This window comes from Echinops telfairi, unplaced genomic scaffold, assembly GCF_000313985.2.
Source record: "Echinops telfairi isolate 266 unplaced genomic scaffold, ASM31398v2 ScPeMD7_7425;HRSCAF=8463, whole genome shotgun sequence".
Classification (NCBI taxonomy): Eukaryota; Metazoa; Chordata; class Mammalia; order Afrosoricida; family Tenrecidae; genus Echinops; species Echinops telfairi.
The window spans coordinates 4,293,414-4,303,630 of NW_022111325.1; positions in this window are offsets into that span (position 1 = coordinate 4,293,414).

The window sequence follows — 10,217 nt, forward strand, 5'->3', positions numbered from 1 at the left end:
CCCCCAACATTCCAATCATCAAGTCAGACTGAAGACATTGGTAGAATTTACTGGCTTAGTGGATGGTGCGTAAATTTGAAGACAGAGCAAGGCAAAAGTCTAGGGAGGAGGAATGAGGAGTGCAAATAGCCTCAGGCAAAGTCAGCTTCGCTGCATCACAGTTCCAGCTCCATCTCAGGGCCACTGGGTTGCCCTCCCAAGGAAGTGTGGCTTTTGGCCAAAGAGACGAAAGGGCTTTAGAGACCAAAGGCATCTAGTTTCCAGGGCAGAGGTGTTCCAAGACAGTATCAGAAATAAGATGAGTGTTCAAGGCACTCATGTGTGCAGGACACACAAGCAGGTCCTCACCCACCCCCTCTATTGAGGGTGTGGAAAATCTTGCACACATGAAGAAAATCAATGTTATACAAATAAATACTTAAATAAAGTAATGTTTGGATAATGGGGTGATAGTGTTGAAGAAATTAAGAACCAAGATACTTCTGGTAAACAGATCGCAAGCACTTGCAGCGACAGCAGTTAACATTTGAGCAGTGAATTGCAGGTGTAGTTCCAGAGCCTTGGTAGGTTCACTTATCTATTCTTCAGGAAAACACTGGAGGTGGTTGTGAGTTGCCCCTGAGTGGTCCTGATTCATGGAGACCTTATGCATGTCCAGCGCATGAAACAGTGCCGTCCTCATGATCCTTACTAGGTTTCTGTCTACTGTTGGGCTATTGTGTCAAGTCATGTCATTGAGAGTGCTCTCCTTTTGCTGACTCTCCACTTTACGGAACGGAAGACCCTTTTCTAGAAATTGGCATTTCCTGATGGATTATCCAAAGTATGTGACCTGATGTCTTACCATCTTTGCTTCTCAGACGCATTCTAATTGTTTTTCTCTCAAGACTGATTTCCTTGTTCTGGTAGTCCATGGTCTATTCAATATTTGTCACCAGCATCCCAATTCAAATGCATCAATTCTGTCTTTGTCGTTGTCCAGCTTTCACATGCATAGGTGGCTATTGAAAAGACCATTGCTTGGGTCAGGTACACACATAGAAAGGTTGTCGACCTTGGTCAAGGACACAGCAGACAGGTGGAGAGTTCTGTCCAATTGTAAGGGTAGATGAGTGCCAAAGTTCCCATGAACATCCCACCTTCCAAATTCTCGCCGCTTCTGACCAGCTAATTTCAAAGCCTTTATCTTTATACAGAGTTCCTATTTTATTTAAGATTGTGTAAGTAAGTCCATTTCCCTGATAACAAGAGTCAAGATGTGATGAGTGAAAGAACAAGGCCCCTATTATTAGATTTACCTCTGTGCAGATTGCAAGGTTTTTCTCTTTCCCATATTAATGTTGGCAAACATTCTTTCTGCCATAAACTAAGGGGCAAGAGTTCATATGAAGAATCCTTTAAGGGACCTGTTTGTTCCGGAGCTGGAACTGAGTAACAGGCTGGATATTGAAAACAGATGATGAACACAATCATATTACTCTATTTTGGATCCTTGCCATGGGATTACTTATAAGCTTTTCTGTGTGCATGTTTGTTTTCCAAGTCATCTCACAGGAACCCAATAACTGTGGTACCCTGAGGATATTTATACCCTCCATAAAAAATAAAATCAAGAAATAAAAAAGCCAGTTGCTCTGGAGTAAATTTTGGCTCATGGAGACGCCATGTGTGCCACAGTCAACTTGTGCCCCGTGGGGCACGACTGATTGTTCGGAAGTAAATCTCCAGGTCTTTCTTCTGAGTGCTTCTGGGTGGACATCGACAGCTAACATTCATGTTAGCAGCTGAATGCTTACCCAATTTTCTTTCCTTCTTTTTTTTAAGGGGGGCTGGGGGAGTTTTGGTGGCATCCCTTTTCCTTTTTTAAAAAAATCATTTTATCGAGGGCTAGTACAACTCTTATCACAATGCATACATGCATCCTTGTGTGTCAAGCACATTTGTACATCTATTGCCATCCTCATTCTCAGAACATTTGCTTTCTACTTGAGCCCTTGGTATCAGCTCATTTTTCCCCTCCCTTCCCACCCCCTCCTCCCTCATGAACCCTTGATAATTTATAAATGATTATTATTTTGTCATGTCTTACACTGTCTGACATCTCCCTTCACCCACTTCTCTGTTGTCCATTTCCCAGGGAGGGGGTTATATGTAGATCCTTGTAATCAGTTCCCCCTTTCTACCCCACCCTCCCTTTACCCTCCCGGTATCCCTACTCTCACCAATGGTCTTGAGGGGTTCATCTGTCCTGGATTCCCTGTGTTTCAGTTCCCATCTGTACCAGTGTACATCCTCTGGTCTAGCTGGATTTGTAAGGTAGAATTGGGATCATGGTAGTGGAGGGGAGGAAGCATTTAAGAATTAGAGGAAAGTTGTATGTTTCATCATTGCCACACTGCACCCTGATTGGCTCATTTCCTCCCTGCGACCCTTCTGTAAGGGGATGGCCACTTGCCTACAGATGAGCTTTGAGTCCCCACTCCTCCCTCTGCCTCATTCACAATGATATGATTTTTTGTTCTTTGATGCCTGATACCTGATCCTATCAACACCTTGTGATCACACAGGCTGGTGTGCTTCTTCCATGTGGGCTTTGTTTCTTCTCAGCTACATGGCTGCTTGTTTATCTTCACGCCTTTAAGACCCCAGACGCTATATCTTTTAATAGCCGGGTAGCATCAGCTTAGTTCACCACATTTGTTTATGCACCCATTTTGTCTTCAGCGATTGTGTCAGGAAGGTGAGCATCATGGAATGCCAGTTTAATAGATCGAAGTGTTCTTGCATTGATGGAGTACTTGAGTACAGGCCCACTGTCCATCTACTACCTTAATACTAAACATAAATATATGCACATAGATCTATTTCACCATCATCATATATTTACATATATACATTCCTTTATTTAGACCTTTTTAAATGTCATTTGCCTTCTTGTTCTTTCCTCTATTTCCTTTTACTTTCCTCTTGTCCCACTGTCATGCTCAGCCTTCATTTGGGTTTCAGTAATTCCTCTCAGTTATATTGATTTTGATCATGCCCTACCAGGCCTCTTATACTCTCCTTGCCAATGATTTTGGATCACTTGTTGTTCCCTTGTCCCTGGGTTTGTTAACACGACTTCCTTTCCTCAACCTCCCCTTCTCCCATGTCCCCCCAGAACCATCAGTCCTGTTGTTTTCTCCTCCAGATTGTTTATCCAGCCTATCTTATCTAGATAGATCTGCAGAGATAATAATATGCACAAAAATAAGACAGAGCAAAACAAAGCAACAAAAGAAAACAACAACAAAACCAATGACAAAAAAAAAAAAAAAAAGCTTGTAAATAGTTCAAGGTCTGTTTGTTGACCTTTAGGAGTGTTTCCTGGTCAAGTCTGATGGGATGCCATGCCCTGGCCCCAAAGTCTATTTTTGGTATTCCTTCAGGACTTCCTTGCTCTGCTCCCCTTGCTGTTCTGTTGCACACCCTTAGTGTTTTGCCTTGGTGTGGTGAGATGAGTTTGGGCACAATTCCCACAGTGTCTCCAGTGTTGTTCCCTGTAGGGCTATGGGTCAGTGAAGGATGCTGTGTCTCCTAGTGGGGCCAGCCATATGGTACTGTCTTTGCATTGGCTGCTCTGAGCAAGGATATCATCCTCAAGGCTTGGTGGGTCAGGTTGTGCTCCACTCTCTCTTCCTCCCCCTTCATTTGCTCCTGTGTGCTCTGATCAGACATGTCCCTCTTCCTGAGCTGTAGCTTCAATGCTGTTCTCTGGAAGTAAATTATTCTGGGGGGAGGGGCAAGTGTCCACTTAATTGGGATTGGGGCTGGCCCCTCAGACCTCTCTACTGGTTCCCTGCTTCATGCAGGTATGTTGCATTCACATCTTGTAGCACGGGGTTGAAGTCTGGTCTGTCTTTCCCTGTGGAGATATAAACAATACCCTCCCCTTGGGTGGGTTAGTGCCCTGTTCTCCCACTACCCATGTCTTCTTGTTCTCCCCCCGACCCCCCTCCTTTTTATTTGGCTACTATATGTATCACTGAATTTGGTCTGGCCCCTGCCATACTACCTGGATCTCACCCCAGGGATGTTTGTATATGTTAGCTTTTTCCCTTACCCAGTTTTCACCGCTCAGAAACTAGTCATGATTGGAGTCTATTCCATTGACAACTGCTTCCATCAATAGCCGCCAAAAAGCCCTCTGCCCTTCCTTCCCCCATTGGGGGTTTTGACCAGATAAGCTTTCATCAAAGGCAGACCCAGCTGTATCAGAATGACATACAGCTGCCTAGAGTAGAGGGAAATGTAACTATGGGGCTTTCTTAGCTTAAGGAGACAAGGATCACACATATATTCGGGAGGAGGCTTAGTTATGAATTTTTGTGAAATAGAGTACCACTGGAGACCATAAAGAGCTGAAATCCTAGGTCTCGGTCATCTTCCTGGAACTTCCAAAGAAGAGAACCAGAGACCCAGTACACAACTGCTCATTGTCTAGCCTTTTCAATTTGCAACTTGCTTGGTACTTTCTCACCCACCCAATAACCACTACTTCCTCTTTTGATATCTACTTCTCCCCAATTTTTCTTCCTCCCCCACCATATGTAAAACAGCCCTATGCTCGCTGAAGGGCTAGAGAGACAGTCATTGTTGGGGACAGAATCACATTAATTACTCATTGATAGGAAAGAGGAAATAAACTCATTTTAAGTGTGGCCTGTGTAGATAGATGTATCCAATTTCCCCAAACCCAGATAGAGAAAGAAAGAATTTGCACTTGTCAGCAAGAGAATGGTTCATAAATATCACTTTATAAGTTATAGGTCATGAAAGAGAGTTAGTCATCAGCAAAGCACCACTTTTGACTTGCTAATTAAGAATACTTGCCTCTAAAAAACCCCAACTTACTGCCGTTGAGTGATGCCAACGCGGATTCAGTAACTCTATAGGACAGGGTAGAATCGTCCCTGTGAATTTCCAAGACTAACTCTTTACAGAAATTGAAAACCCCATCTTTTTCCCAGGGATCAGCTGGTGGTTTTGAAATGCTGACCTCAAGGTGAGCAGACCACCGGTAACCACTATGCCACCAGGTCCCCTAGCAGAAATAATGTACTCTATCACATGTATTATCAATGTATTATTAATTTATTATTATCCAGTATGATTCACTTCTGGAAAAATGAGGCGGCTCTCCAGAATAGCTCAGGTAGGGATCCAGTGTTAAAACAGTCCCTGAGTCTGAAATAGTCCTTTGCTGCTAGGCTCTTTCCTGTTACCTTTAATCCTTGCTTAATAATACCTAATTTTCAGAGATGTCGACCATCAATTTTAGCCAATGTGGTAAGTTCTGTTTGGGTGAACATGGTTGGAGAGGGATTGGACATTGACCTCACTTGTGAGCACTTTCTTGTCCTTTTCCTCAGACTCAGGTCAAGTGTTGTATTTTTAGAACAGACCAGAAAAGTCTGGGCAGTTTGGCTGTTGCCTGGTCTCTGACTAGGAATGGAGAATCTTGGGAAAGTAATATATTTCCTCGTCCATTGGATACTTTTGGTGATGAAAGGCTATAAAGGAAAGGCAAAAGGCAAAGGATACATGAAGAATATCTATATCACAAATAATAGATACAGGGTTGATAGATATCCTTAGTCCATGAAGAACTCAGGTGATTCACTAGAAAATGTGCAAAATTCTTATTTTAAGCTAACTATGGATTTTAAAATGTTCCCAAACATTAAACAATAGTAAAATTTGCCAATTATCAAATAAATTTACATTTAACCCAAAAGAAGTAATCTTATCATTTTAATAAAACATTTTTGTTTTAAAAAATGCACCACCTAGTGTTGGAACTGTAATGCACTATCTCTGAACATAACAAAAGGCAAAACTTGGATAGATTAAAAGCCTTAACTTTTATTTTATTTTTTCAACTGTAGTATTGGCAAGTAATGTACATATCATGTAATTCAATAGTTCAATCATTCCATCATATCAGGGAGAATTGTACCATCACCCCCACTTCCATTTTAGAGCACCTCCGCCCCCATGGTTAAAGCTCCTTTAAGATGAGTTATGCAATCAGTCCATTCCAGTGCTCCCTGCCCCCCTCCTGTCTTGATTATTTACTCCCGAATTCCCCTCCCCCTACCTGTGATCCACCCCCACCCCTGAAGTCCCTATATCCGCTTATATCAGGTATTATCATTATGCATCCACTCCTCCTGTGCCTCACAGCTGGGAGACCCAATAGAAAACGATAACAAAACTGTGCTAAGGTGGTTAGGTTAAAAACATGATAGTATACAGACAAAAATACAGATAATGGGTAAGAAGGAAAAAAGCCAGGGAAGAAATTTATGTCATGGAACAGCTAAGAGATACTTGCACCCAGAACAGATTCAGGTCACATCTATAGGGGGCCAAGTATCGAGTGTGATCCAGCATCGTGAAGATTATAGTGGTCTCTGGCTGATAGTCAGGCTGTTTGACACTCTTGCCTGTGGCTAGAGCGGATCTGCCAGTGGTTCAGTCTGACTAAATCCTCTGCAGATGGTTTTGGGCTCCCACTGTCCCCCATGCCCTCCACAAATTGGGTGTTCATAATTTTTGCTCTCATTCTCCTCACCATATTTGAATTTTGTAATTGTCATCTTTGGGTCACCCAAACTAGTGTGCTTCTTCAGTGTGGGCTTGGTTGAGTTCTTGCTTAGATGGCTGCTTGTTTAAATATAAGCCTTTAGTTTCACCAGACACTATTCTGACCAATAGCTGGGTACCACCTGCTTACTTCATCACACTTTGCTTTAGCATCCTTGTCTTCAGTGATCACTTCATGAAGATGAGTATCAAGCAGAGCCTTGATGTAAGACCTGATTGTTCTTAAATTGGAGCTAGGATTGAGTGTGAGCCCAAAGCCCATTCCTGAATCTATCCCTCACCCCCACTTTTTTTAATTCGCTGTAACTTGGGAGCCAATACATATGTCATATCATTCCATGGTTCAATCATAATTGCACAATTTCTTCCATATCATACATGTTTTCCAAAACATACTTTTTCTTCCTGGATTTCTTGACATCGTCTCTCTCTTATCTCTCTGCTCCCCCCACCCCCTTTCCTTCTATATCTCCATTATCCCAAACCCTTGTTAAATTTTCTTTCCCTGTAGGCTCAATATCCCTGGGTTTCACTTACCAAAAAATAAAGAAACAAATAACGCAGCTTCAATACGGTGACTCCAATGGCAATGCACCTCTAAGGTACACCATAATATAAATGTTCATAAGCAGAATATAACAGAATGGCCATCACAGGATAATACGTGTCTTAAAACAGCATACAAGGTGCTTATGTACCAAGACCTCGTTTGTTCACTAACCAACAGTATACTGCTCCTAGCACTGCTGTCTGCTTCAGCCTCAGACACCGTGTGTTTTCCGAAAAGGCTTCAAACTTTGGAAACTGCTTTCCACCTCCAATCTTTTTCTCTTTCTTTTTATTGTGAGGAAATAATTAGAGATGCAAAGGTTTCATCTAAAGCTTTTTATAAAAAGGGAAAGCAACCAAAATATCCAAAAATGAGAAAAATGTTAATTAGGATACATCTATATGGGGGAGCATTATAAAATTTTAAAATTCATGTTTTAGAATGGATATTTAAAAGAAGAAGAATATTTGAAATCATGAAAATAGAATTCAATAGAGAAAGTATTAATAGAAATAAAGAGGAATATTCATAAGAGGAAAATTAATCCGGAAGACATAATTACTAGTATATGCATCTGGCACCAGAGTCTCAAAATACTTGGTATAGTTGGAGAAAAAACAATTGCACATTCATAGTGGGAAATTTTAACATTTTTCTGTCAAACATTATAGGACACAAGACAAAATATCAATAAAGGCACAGACTGTTTGAACAATGCTCTGTCACCTTGAGCTAATTATCATTCACCGAACACTACACTCTGAAACTACAGAATACACATTCTTTTCAAGTGCATTTAGAAAATTCACCAAGTGAGACCATACGTTGGGCCAAAAAAATAAGGCCCAGATGCCTAAGAAGGTTAAAATCATAGTATGTTGCCCAACCACAGTTTAATAAAATTAGAAATCAATAAAACAATTAGGAAGACCTCAAATGCTTGAAAGGGAACAACACACTTTAAATAAATAACCAGTCAAAGGAGAAAGATTCACTTCAATGCTCCCTCAGCTTCTTGGCAAAATCCACCCTTTAAATGATTACGTCAGTGGTCCTTGTGTTCTTGTTTGTTGTTGCCCGGGGTTTGCTCTGAGCTCCTGGAGGCTACCCTCCTCATAGGCAGTTTACAACAGGACCGTCTACTTTGAGACTCCCAGAAACATCTCTTTAACGGCTCACCTTTCTTCTTTTTTTTATTCTTTCAGGATTCAGGTGATCAGGTAGCATAGGATACATTCATGCCATTTAATTGACTCAAAGTTAACTGCTTACTAACCTAATCATGGGGATATATATATATAAAATCATTTTATTGGGGGCTCATACAACTCTTATCACCATCCATACATAGATCACTTGTATAAAGCACATTTGTACATTCGTTACCCTCATCATTCTCAAAACATTTGCTCTCCACTTAAGCCCCTGCCATGAGCTCCTCATTTTTCCTCCTCCCTCCTCGCTCCCCCCTCCCTCATGAACCCTTGATAATTTATAAATTATTATTTTGTCATATCTTACACTGTCTGACGTCTCCCTTCACCCACTTTTCTGTTGTCTGTCCCCCAGGGAGGAGGTTATATGTAGATCCTTATAATCGGTTCCTCCTCTCCACCCCACCCTCCCTCCACCCTCTGGGTAGAATTCCATTATATTTACCAGCCTCCCTCACGCAAAGGAAGGAGATAATACAAGGCTATGAGTCATTGGGGGCAGAACCTGGGTTGCCATCTTATAGTGCTGTCCACATACACGAGATAAGAAGGAAGGAAATAACCAAGAACAGAAGTCAAAGATATAGAAGCTGAAAAAATTATGGCAATTATAAAGACAAAAGCTGGCTGTTCAAAAAGATTAACAAAATTGAGAAAGCTATAGCAAGACCCATCAAGAAGGGAAAGAGAATACATGGCTCCAATATTAGGGATTAAAGAGGGATTGACACTTAAGATGCTGCAGATATTAAGAGGATATTGCTTGTTGTTGTTAAGTGCTATCGAGTTGGTTCCCACTCATAAGCACCCTTTGTGTAACAGGACGAAACACTGCTCAGTCCTGTGTTGTCCTCACAACTGTTATCCCGCTTGAACTCATCGTTGTAGCTACCTGGTCAATGTATCTTGCTGAGAATCTTTTTTTTTCACTGCGCCTCCACTTTACCAAGAAAGCTGTTCTTTACCAGTGACTGGTCTCTCCTGAGAACTTGTCCAAAGTAGATGAGACTAAATCTCATTATTCTTGCTTCTAAAGAGCAATCTGGCTGTACTTGTCCAAGACAGATTTGGTTTTTTGGTAGTCCATGATCCTTTCAAGATTCGTCGCCAGCACCACAATCCAAATGCATCAATTCTTCTTTGGTCTTCCTTAAACAATGTCCAACTTTCACATGCATGCGAGGCGATAGAAAATATCATGACTTGGTCAGGCACACCTCAGTCCTCAAAGTAATGTCTGTGCTTTTCAGCACTTTAAAGAAGTCTTGTGCAGCAGATTGCTCATTGCAACAGGTCATTTTATTTTTTGGCTGCTGCTTTCATGAGCATTAATTATAGATCCCAGAAAAATTAGATCCTTGACAACTTCAATCTGTTCTCCGTTTATCATGATGTTACCAATTGGTCCAGTTGTGAAGATTTTGTTTTTCTTTACATTCATTTTTAATCCATATTGACGGCGCGAATCCTTCATCTTCATCAGCAAGTGCTTCAAGTCCTCCTGATTTTCAGCACGCAAAGTTGTGTTATCTTCATATCACAGGTCTTTAATATGCCTCTTGATCCAGGATTCTACATGGGCACAATGACGGGTTCTGGAATTCCCATTATTCTCAAGGCTATTTATAATCTGTTAGGAGCCACACTGTCAAATGTCTTGGCATAGTCACTAAAACACAAGTAAACATCTTTCTGGTATTCTCTGCTTTCAGCCAAGATCGACATGACATCGGCAATGACGTTCCTGGTTTACTTCCTTTTAGGAATCTGGTCGGAGCTTCTGACAGCTCCCTGTCGATGCAGTG